Source organism: Poecilia latipinna, unplaced genomic scaffold (assembly GCF_001443285.1).
Source record: "Poecilia latipinna isolate Pla-1442-1.1 unplaced genomic scaffold, P_latipinna-1.0 Scaffold2428, whole genome shotgun sequence".
Classification (NCBI taxonomy): domain Eukaryota; kingdom Metazoa; phylum Chordata; class Actinopteri; order Cyprinodontiformes; family Poeciliidae; genus Poecilia; species Poecilia latipinna.
In genome coordinates this window covers 25412-36942 of record NW_015115044.1, presented here as the reverse complement: position 1 = coordinate 36942, position 11531 = coordinate 25412, and the positions used below count along the sequence as shown (strand labels likewise).

At 38.5% G+C, this 11531-nt stretch overlaps 1 protein-coding gene across 2 annotated transcripts in view; it reads right to left on the bottom strand.

Annotated features, from left to right (window-relative positions):
* LOC106937735 (stromal membrane-associated protein 1-like) overlaps nucleotides 1-11531 on the bottom strand; it is a 62436-nt gene that overhangs the window by 28645 nt on the left and 22260 nt on the right. For both annotated transcript variants that reach the window (XM_015019392.1, XM_015019393.1), the window contains exon 4: nucleotides 7304-7364. The gene's annotated coding sequence lies outside the window, so the exon portion shown is untranslated. The remainder of the gene's footprint in view (nucleotides 1-7303; nucleotides 7365-11531) is intronic.

Sequence of the window (11531 nt, the reverse complement as noted above, 5' to 3'; positions counted from 1 at the left end):
TAACATTATGATTTTTTACAAGTGTATGTACACTTTTGACCACAACTGTATGTGGCATCCCATCCCTGATCCATGGCCTGATCCATGGGGTTCGATATGAAGTTGGTCCACCCTTTGCAGCTACACAGCTTCAACTCTTCTGGGAATACTGTCCACCGGGATTAGTATTTATGGTGATTTTTGACCATTCTTCCAGAAGCGCTTTTTTGAAGACATATACTTGGATGAGAAGGCCTGGGTCTCTGTCTTGGCTCTAATTCATCCCTAAGATGTTCCATCGGGTTTAGATCAGGACTCAGTTCATCTCCACTAGACTCTGCCATCCGTGTCTTTATGGACTTGCTTTGTGCTCTGGTGCACAGTCATGTTGGAAGAGGAAGGGGCCAGATCCAAACTGTTCCCACAAAGATGGGAGCATGGAATTGTCCAAAATGTCTTGGTATGCTGAAGCATTCAGAGTTCATTTAGCCCAGCTTCTGAAAAACAACCCCACACCATAATCTCTCCTCCACCAAACTTTACACTTGGCACATTGCAGTCAGACAATAACATTCTTTTGGCAACCGCCAAACTCAGACTCGTCCATCATCAGATTTCCATCAGGAAGAAGTGATTCGTCACTTTGGCGTGTTGTACCCCACTGCATCCGGCACTTTGCGTTGCACTTGGTGATGTTTAGCTTGGATGCAGGTGCTCAATGAAGCTCTCTGCGGTCTGCTCTTGAGCTAATCTGAAGACCACATGAAGCTTGGAGGTCTGTAGTGATTGGCTCTGCAGAAAGTTGGCAACCTCATTGCTCTATGAACTTTAGCATCCATTGACCCCGCTCCATCAGTTTGCGTGGCCGAATTGCTGTCGTCCTCAAACGCTTCCATTTTCTTATAATACAGCTGACAGTTGACTGAGCTCCAGAGATTGGCCCATTCTTTCACAAATGTTGGTGAAAACAGTCTGCATGCCTAGCTGCTTCCTTCTACACACCGGTGGCCATGGAAGTGATTGGAAAACATGATTCCAACAATTTGAATGGGTGAGAAAATGCTTTTGGTAATATAGAGCAAATATAGGGGGATGAAAGGTATATGGTGCGTTCATACCAAATGAGTTTGGAGCATCTGGTTTACATTCAAAGTCTATTAGGAGGCGTGTCGAGGGCCGTTTTGAGCTTCTAGCGTGGCACGATTTGAACCGTTTGGAGAATTTTGAGCGTTTGATGCATCGAGTGCGTCCAACACGTCAGACACTTCACACAGACATTTGGTGTGAACGCACCAAAATGCACACGTGTCAAATTTGAAGCGTCAGATGGGTTTAGTGTGAACGCACCAAAAGAATTCACACTGCAAATACACCGAATCTTACCAAGTAAATTTGGTCCAGTTTCAAGAGAAAATATCTTAATATGCTTGAAATAAGACAAAATAACTTAAAAGTAACTTTGTAACAAGATACAAACTCCCTTTGTATCTTGTTACAGGTGCTTGTTTTAAGCAGATAAACTACTAGCTTAGTTGGCAGATCAATTGACTTAGCATGGGAAAGTGAAATAACACCTTGTTCAATCTATGCAACAAAAGATTTGCGGAAGTTTTAAAGTAGAAAAAGGGATTTAATTCAGTAAGTTGGGATGCTTGTACTGCAGACTTATTGGCATGTTCGAAACATTTATGGCAGTCTAGCTTTGGCAACTTGTGTGGGAAGGTAAAGTGTTATTCGCTGAAAGCAGCGTCTTCCTACACCACTGAGATGTAAGGCAGAAACACAATGGAGGAGCTGTTATAGACTCTGGAGATTGTTGTGTTTAAAAGGTCAGCAGTTTCCATCAGTTCTCACTGAAATATCCTGAAACATGTTAATTCTTCTTTACAGTAATCCCAGAACTCCTGACCTTTACAAAGAGAATATTAGGGGTCGCACTGCTGCTGACTGTATTAAAAGCAAAGAGTGATAATAAAGTCTTTGATTGTATGAAAAAGGAATAGTTTAACAAATTCATCCATAGTAATTCAATCTAAACATCTTATATTTAATGGTTTCATCAGGATGAAACTGGAGGAGAACTGGAGCAAGAATGCTCCTTGGGGTAAATTTGGGCCCTGTTTTTACTCTCATGGCAGCACTGCTGCACCAACTGAAACACAAAGCAACCTGATCTGAGAGAGCGCAGGGTTTACTGAAAACAGAGGAGTAGCATTACCTGAGAGATGGAGCTACAGAGGGATTGATGAAGGAGATGCTGAAGGCACACTGCCGTGTATTTGACTTATTGATTATGTGTGAAATCTCATCCACCCAGTGTGGCTGGAAGAGGTGTAGTGTTGGTTATTTATAGCAATCTCTCTCCTACATGCTGCGGTTGGGAATTTTTGATCAATGCCGTGTCCATGGGGCTCTGGCTGCTCTGCCAGCACCTCATCCGCTCAACTCGCTCCGGCACAGTGCAGCTCCGTAAAGGAGAACAACTGCATATTAGAAATTCATGAAGAAGAAACCTTGAAGCCACCCGGCCTGTCATGTCTGCGCCGCTGCCGTTTAGATTTAGGTCAACAAGCGCAGAGAACAATGCTACAGTGGTTAACCGGCGAACCCACACTCGGTCGTCAAAATGTCACAGGTTTGAATCTAGTTCGCGACATCTGTTTAATTTTGCGCTACAGCCATTCTGATGTCATGTTCATCAAAAAAACTCAAATACCACAGAGACGATGGGTAGGCACAGCGGGCATTTAATTTAATATAAATACGTATGACTTTCAAATAAAATACCCAGAACCACTGTAGAAATTGCATGTAGAAAATGCTGAGTAATTATCTATAAATGTTAGCTCATATGTTGCAGAAATCTCAGGATCTAATGTTTAAAATCTCTATAGTTTATTTCTTTAAATGCAAAACCAAACCAAGAGTTCATACTATTACTGTTACTATTAGTAAAATGGATTAAAACTACTTCTACACCTTTTCCCCCCACAAAAAAGTTACTGAAGTAAAGTAAAACCACTACTACTCACCTCTGCAGACAGATAACAACAAAACTATCTTATTAGCTAGCTAACATTTTCTGAATCCAACAGCATTACTCCACTTACTCGGTTTGTTTAGAAAAAAACTGCACAAAGATTTTTGTCTTTCATTGGTTTTGTACCATGATTCTAACACCGACATGTAGCTCTGCACAACAAGGTGTCTGTCACTAACCCACCGGCGCTAGCATCTTGACACATATGTTGCGTTGAAAAATGGCTTGGAAAATTTATTCTGGTTCGTCCGTAAAGCTACTCTTACATTAAGTATCAACTATAGAACAGCAGCCTGTGCCACAGTTCGCTCTGAACCAACCACCAGGCAGCAGCTCCAGCAGGAGAAAGGCTTGCCAGGCATTGCGCCGGTTAATTTAAGCACGCTTACTGATCCCTCAAAAAAACGATAAAAACCCAGACACCATCATAACTCCATGAAATATCCCCATATTGACTGAACTTGAAAATTGGACGTTTTCCTGCTAACACTTAGCTTTCGTCAACAACTAATAGGCGGAAGTGAGAGCGTTGTGCAACGCAAATAATCACCCGACCAGAACACGGTGCGCTAAATATAAAAAAAAACTTCCAGGCATATATTTTTCTTCAAGGAATTTTAATAATCGAGGTACTTGAATCATTCAAGGAATTGTTACAGCCCTACTTTTAACATTTAACACGAAAACATGGTGGGCAGCCCTACCACTGGACTTCACAGGTTTTCTGGTGGAAACCCTGAATACCATTAAAATCCCAGCATGCAAGTGATAGAAAACCTTCTGTTCACACTGCAAACTGACGAGTGAAAATGGTCAAACAGTCCCTAACAGCTGGTGCGTCACCATGAGGAAGTGTGTTTTAATTAACTCCTAGAGGACAAATCATTTTCATAACAGACAATAAGATTAATTTATCTCTTACTGCAGGAGCATAATCACGCTAATGCCTTTATACAGTGGGGGGGAGGAACTCTCACGTCAACAGATAAAATTATTACACATCCACTGTTAATACTTTGCACTCATGTTTAGTCGTCTCCTTGAGCATCTCACAAGGTTGGAGAAAAAAGAAAGAGGGATCTTTGACCGTTCTTTGGACACAAATGCAAGTCAAATATATATTGTCCTTGTAAATCAGATACAGTAGTCATGAATTGAGTTTTGTGGCCTTGTAAAATAAAATGGTTGACATGTAGATAAGAATGTGTGTATAAAAGAATCCAATTAATATATATTTTGTGATTCTAAATCTGAATGCATAGTTGTAATTAAATGTTGACACTTTGAAAATGAAAATCTCTGAGAATGTAATTTCTGTATCTATAGATAGTTTGAGTCTACAAAAGAGATTCATACTTGTTAAAAATAATATAGCCATGACAGTTTGCTATGAGACAAATAATCTGTGAAAAGATCGATCTCCTCCTCCCTGAGGAGAAACCATACCCCCATCTCTCTGCTGGAGAGCAAAAAGCTACTGGCTAACAATGAGTAGCATTAGCTTTAGCTGTTAAGCTGTCAATGTAATGTGCTAAATCTTAAATATACGCCTGACGTATAAAAGAAAAAGGAAAGCAATGCTCTACTACTAATCATCAACACAACAACAAATGGATATTGTCAGTAAAACGTTTTAAGAACAAAAATAGTGAGGGAGAGTTCAGTTATGCTAGCTTGACTTTGATAACCTCAACATGTAGATGTGCTGTGGAAATCATTCTTTCAGTTCAGTTACAAAACAAAAAAGGTGACCTACACACCAACTCTGACACATCATCAGTAGAGCAGGTGTTTAAATTAGCTAATCAAAAACTGCAGTGTTAGCTTAGCTAATAGCAATGGTAGCTAATCAACCTCCAGTGTTAGTTTAGCTAATAGTGCAGTGGTAGCTAATGTACCTTAGTGATCACTTATATTACTAATCTAAAAATAAGCATCAAGACTAAAAACATAAAACTGTAACAAACTGAATGTTTTTAGGTGTTGAATCCTGATATGTTAGCGACGTTGTCAGTTGCTATGGAAACGAGTCTACGTGTGGCGTAGCTGACACAGAAAGTGAAAAAGAGTAGTTTTGAGTTACTCTAACATTTTTTCTGAGTTATTTCCCTTTCCTGTGGCGCATTAGACTAAATTAATAATTCCTACATCTCCAGGTTTCACTTAGCTAACGGAGTTGCTCCACCGCAGCAGCGCGGCTGTGGATGGCGTGTAAAAGAATCGTCTTTTTGCCCTCCATTGTAGTGCAGATGTGCGAAATTTCCGGGTGTATACAATAACATGCAAGGGGTCCATAGCGATCTCAAGAAATGCACCTCTCCCGGGAAAAAAAACAATCAGGGCCTGGAGGCGGGGCTTAGTGCTGTTATTCGCAGCTATGCTAACTAGCCTGAACATTCAGAACAAGCTCTGCTATCAGGAAGCAGCAGAGAGCAAAGGTGGTAGGGAGAAGGTGATGAGTGGCACCACATGATACTGTGATTGACAAGTCTAAGACCCACCTCCTGGATCTGATTGGTTGTTTTAGGTAGCACTGGGACTATCTGTCTCATACTATAATGTCATGATATAGTGACACTTTAAACAAATTATGTAAAACATAATTTTTTTAATAAAAGTTAAAATACTGCAGCTTTAAGGTAGATTTTTTCCATCTAGTGAGAAAATGAGATGAAGATAAGGTGAAGGGGTTGAAGTCGACCCGACTCTGTTACCCTAAAGACAAAGGCGGAAGTCACAAGCATGGATCGGGTGTCTTGGTGCTGAAGACTGAAGGTAAGCTGCAGAATTTGAATCTAAATAAAAACCCAGCAATCATGTCTAATCAGAAGAATAAGAGAATATTTAAATTTGACAACAGGATCACTTTCCACTGCACCAAGTCCGTCCGCTATTTTTGTTCTGAAGAGGAAAGACTTATGATTTTATCTGGACTGCCAGCTTGTTTTCATTGAGTTCTCTCTGAATTTATGAGGAAACTCACAGGTGGCTCATCTTTTAGGGGTTCAGACAGAAATGTCTTTTGAAAGAGAATCTGAATTACAACCTAGAGGCTCTGATCAAGTTAAAAACATACAGCATGACTCAAGTAGCGCTTCAGTCATGTTTATTTAATGGGAAATGAAAGTAGTGTCCATTACTGTCGCACTAGTGATTTTATAAAAAATAGTTATATTTCTCAGTATGGATTTGTTTCCCTACCGAATAAAGGGACTGGAATTTATTTTTTTCTGTGAAATTATACTTAGATTTGTTCATTTTCAGGTTCTTTATATAACCTCACCAAGGGCACTGATGAATGTTAAGGGCACTTCTCTCTTGAGCTTCAGCAACCCTTTAAATTTTCTCCTGGTCAACCACATCTTTTTGCATATTAACAGACCACAACGTTCTTTCAAAGAACCATTTTACGAATGCAAAATGTGTTTTGGTCTGTGCAAAATACAGAAAACTAAAACATTTAACAAATCTGGACTCGGAGCTCTGCAGGAATTCATGTAAAAGGAAATAATTTGCAACCAGCGAGGAGGAGGATCAGCAAATTTCAGTCTTCCTGCGCCATCAGGAGAGGTCCAATTATGTACAATATGTGAAAATACCCGTGTGTGAACAACATCACGCCACGCCTGGGTGTGCAGGGATCACAGGAAATGCACTGAAATGCTTGTCAAGTTGGCTTGTAGCCGTTTGAAGATGCAACAGGAGAGTGTTTATTTGCTTTCCATGATGCGGCTGAGAGCTGCTCAATTAATGTTCTGACAGGAGTACAACACTCCTGATCGTTCCTTACTCGGTTATTTGTCATCCTCTTCTGTGTCTTTGCTTCCCATGAACCGTTTCACAGCTAAAAGGTTTAATTGGCTCCATTTCTTGAAAACAATCCTGCAGCTTTTGACTTGCTAACAGAGCTCCTCAAATAAACAACTAAAAGGTTTCATCACTTTGCTGGAATGTTTCAAAACTTTATTTAATTTTACCACTTATTTAGCTGGTTTAAATCTACATAAAAGTTATTGTAGCACAGAAAAAAACAAAAAACCGGTGGGCTTTTATTGATTCGTTTGCAATTTATTATGAAAAATGTCTTGTCTTGATAGGAATTTTGATTTATAATCACTATAAATTTCAGTTAATGTTAAAGAAAATACTATTGATGCTATGAATAAAATTTCCCTTTGGGATCAATAATTTGAATTGGAAAGCTGTGCCATGCAGTTATCTAAAAAAAGGAAATATATCTTATCCTGCTCGTCTCTACTTTAAAGGTAAAATGTTACGTCTTACCGAGGCCCAACAGATCCACGGCCGGTTCGGTGCTTTTCTTGGGGCTGGATCTGCACTCTGACTGCAAACACACACAAAAAAATCAGCAAAAAACACAAATAAATACCATTTATTTTCACAAATAAACTTTCATTGGATGATATTAGGAACCTGATGATATTTATGTCACACTATGGTGACCTTTCAAGTTAACTATATTTTAAATACACCACCAGATTATCCCAAAAAATACGTTTACAGCAATGGCAAACAAAATGTATTCATGTTCAATAAATTAAAATATTCGTCTTCACGAGTCTAGTTTGTAAGAATTAAAGTATATTTTGAAAATAAAAACTTTTAAGCAGGTATTAAACATACTTTTCATTAACTCCATATTTCCATTATTAAAAATAGTAATTTTTTTATTGGTCTGATCCTAATTTTAAATTTTTTCATGTGCTGCTAAGCCTGGTGGTTGTTTGCAAAGGCAGTCATTCAATCCAGCGACCAGTCATGTTTTTGAGCTAAAAAATATTTAATGTTGACAGGAAATTTGAAAATATCACTTGATAACTATGTTTTATTGGTAGATTGGAAGATTAATATCTGAAAACCAACTACAAAGACTTAAAAATGCCAACACTAAAAAAAAAAATTCAGTAAATAAGCAATGCTAAGCCTGGTGGGGGCATAAGTAAGGCCTGGTGGCCCGCCAGGCTTATGATACACTGGGAGAAACCCTGTGGAAATAAAGTTTCCAAAGGGTTTGCAGTTTTCAAGCAGTTTTGTGATCAAAACTGCTTTGAATACCAAAAACGAGAGTTGTTTTACACACTTTACACTGAATGTTACTTTTATCTCATATTTAAATGCCTCACATAAAAATAAACACCATACTGAACACCAGTGGGAGCCTAACTGGAAGACAAACTGCAAAAGAGAGTTAACTTAGAACAACAAAAAACGAAAAAGACGGTGAAGAATGGAGAGAAACAGCAGAGTTTAGAGGGGTTAACACGTGGTCCACGAGGGATCTACAACGTTGGTAACAAACCCAATTTCCCTCCGAACAAAAAGATCAATGGACCACATTAGCTTCAATGTCGTTTCCATCCAAGGCAATGAAAACAATTACCGTGTCCATGCCTAATCAAGGATGCTGGGGCTGCGGGTTGATGTGTGTTGGTGCTGCAGCAAAGCTTCAACAACAGCAGCACAAACTGCAGCAGGAAGGTCATTTGTGTTCAGCACAGAAACAGATAAAGCAATGCAGAAAATGTTACATTTGCAGAAAGAAAAGGAGGAAGAGCTTCAGCTGAGGAAGAGGATTTGTAAGAATAGACTTTAATTTAAAGTTCATGTAGATTGAAAAGTTTCAAGGTTACTTTGTATAATTATTCATTGAATAGGAAAGCTTCAGCCGTCTTTCTTGAATTGTAAAATATGCGATTGCTGGAAGTGAGTCCTCAGCCTTGACCAATGACTAACGTGAGAACTGTGCATAAACTGAATAGGATTTATATCCAGAAATATCCTGTAAGAAAAGCTGAATAAATCTGGTAACACTGCAGGCTGGAGAGAAAAACCCAGACTCCTTTACGGCTGTCAATTTAATTTACAGTTTACATAAATTGACATCAGGCTGTCTTTCAGTGCTACAACCTACACAGACGCTATGAGAGGGCGAAAATTCATTAGAGAAAATCCTGAATGACATTTTGATGAAAAGCTCAAACCGTCCACTGTTGTTCAAAAAAGATGCTGACAGATGTAAGGCAATATTTAAAATCAGAGGAAAACTAACATCCTTCTGGTGTCTATAATATTTAAGAGAGGACGTAGCATTTATTAGTTTTTACTTATGATAACTTCCTACCTTTGGCAGATTGATGGAATGAAGCGCAAACATTTGTAAATGATTAAAAAATAGATTTTAGAAAAACAAAAGATTTGTTGAATGAGTGCAGAATATGAAAAATAAAAAAAAATAAAATTGGAAATAAAATGGAAAGTTAAATGGTTGGAAAACGGAAAATGATTACTACTTTATATCATTCTGTATTTTTAAATACACTGGGAAAGTTCCCTTTTCTTTTGTAGATGTGATATTTGCCACAATAATCACTTTATGACACCATTTATTTCGATATATTTTTATTGTTGATTTTGGCAGGATCAGTCCTCCATACATTTCCTCTCTGGACTGCATCTGCGTATTTTCAAGAGCTTTAAATATTAGATTTCTTTCCGAATCTGCCTCATGTTTCCTTTTCACCACAATTGAATGAGAAACATTAGCTACTACACATGGCTAATATTTTGTAGCATTAGCATTAGCATAGGGTACAGTAACGCAAATTTTACAGACTGAGCTCCAGCGCCGTTTATTCTTGTTTCGTTTTCTTTTGGACTTTTTTGGCAGCAGGATCCCCTTCATCCAATATAAAGTTTTAATGAGCAGCTCGTGTTTTTATTAGCTTACAGTAAAAAGCGTTAAATCTGAAAATGGTTGGATTTGCTAGCAAGAGATAATGGCGCAGCTTTAAAGAGAAAAGAAGAGATCGCGTCAAGTCTTCAGCAGTTCTGCATTTTCACAGCTCAAATGTAAATGTTCACTTTATTACACAATTCCTACATTGTAAGAACTAGATTTGTGGAAATTGATTATCATAATATAATGGATTTAGTGGATTTCAGGTGTTCTCTCTTTCCCAGCTTCAGTTTACTCAACCTGTTGCTTCGCTGTGCAGAATTCATAAAAGCTTAATGTCAAGCCTCTGCCAGCTTGTTCTCTGTGCCGTTTTGCTGATGAGATGTCAGCCAGTTTTGTTCACCTGATAAATTTTGCATGCAAAAGCTAAATGCCAAATTCACAACCTTCTTTTAAATCTCATCTAGCCCTTTTCATAAAAGCATCACTTCTTGCCTTTGTGTTCATCAGATGAGGTATCTGCCAGGTGGATATTGGTTTTTTGGATTCAGTTTATATCCTTGATTATTTTTGTAACATTGGCTTCTCATTATTAATGTTAAATGACAGCAAAACAACTACAAAAATAACCATTTAAAACTTTGTGAAAGGCTACTCTACCAAATTACATACATGCTATAAGAATGACACTGTTGCAATTAAGGTTGAGGCAGCTGAGAAAAATCTGCAATAAATTCCCTATTATGTCATAATTATGTTAATTATATTATTAGCACAAAAAAGTGCACAGATTTATTGATTTTGTGTGAATTTCCACAATAATTCTCAAGAAACTGGAGGGACTGATTGATGTAATTTGGCAGTAAAGAGATAAAAACTGCATTGATGTGACTGACAAAAAATTATTTAAGCACATTTAATGTTTAGTCTGGAATCTAGAGGGCCACATAAAAAGCTACGGCAGGCCGGATTTGGCCCACGGGCCTTCTATTTGACACACGTGCTCTAGAATATTATGTCATACAGATTATTTCATCGTCCGTCTGATAACGGAAAACAAGGTCACATGCTTAGCGATTGGTATGAGATAATTAATTTTGCATTGGTTTTTCTAGCAACATGGTTCTGTGCATTATGAAACTTTGCTGCTCCTTCAGAACAAAGCCAAACACTTTAAATGTTTTTACTGTCGTGTCATAAACTGAGGCTGAAATTGAGCCCAGGGGTATTTGCAGTGTCTCAGAGTCTGACACTGAGCTGAATTTGCTGGGACATTTACTCCTTCGAGGATTGGCAGCTGTCCTAAACGTTTCCCACTTGTCATTAATGCAGAATGATGAACTTTAAATTGTTTGGAAATAAGCTTTTAACACTTCCCATATTGATCGCCAGGCACAGTTGCTTCTCCAGGGCCATTGCTGATGTCGTTCTACCTCAGTATTGTGTTTGCAGACACATCAATGCTCCTGGTTTACAGAGGCGGTCACGGTGACAATGATTAGTTAATCAAATGCATTCGAGTAGATTGATTAGAAGCACCTGGCTGATATTCTCCCTCCTATTGAAAGAGCAGCTTGTTTCTCCTCTCTGTGAGAGGAAAATCTGTGGGTAAGAAAGAGTGAGGAGTAAACACAATCAGCAGAAGATAAAAGTGCATAAATGTAGAGGGGCAGACGGTAAATATAGCGACCAAGATTGGAAAAGATGGCGGAGGAAAAAATGACAGGAGGCGAGAACGGGCAGCTGACCAAAAGCAGGAGATGGAAGTGAAGAGAAGTGAGCTGAAATGGCATTACCAATGCACACAGCTGTCTA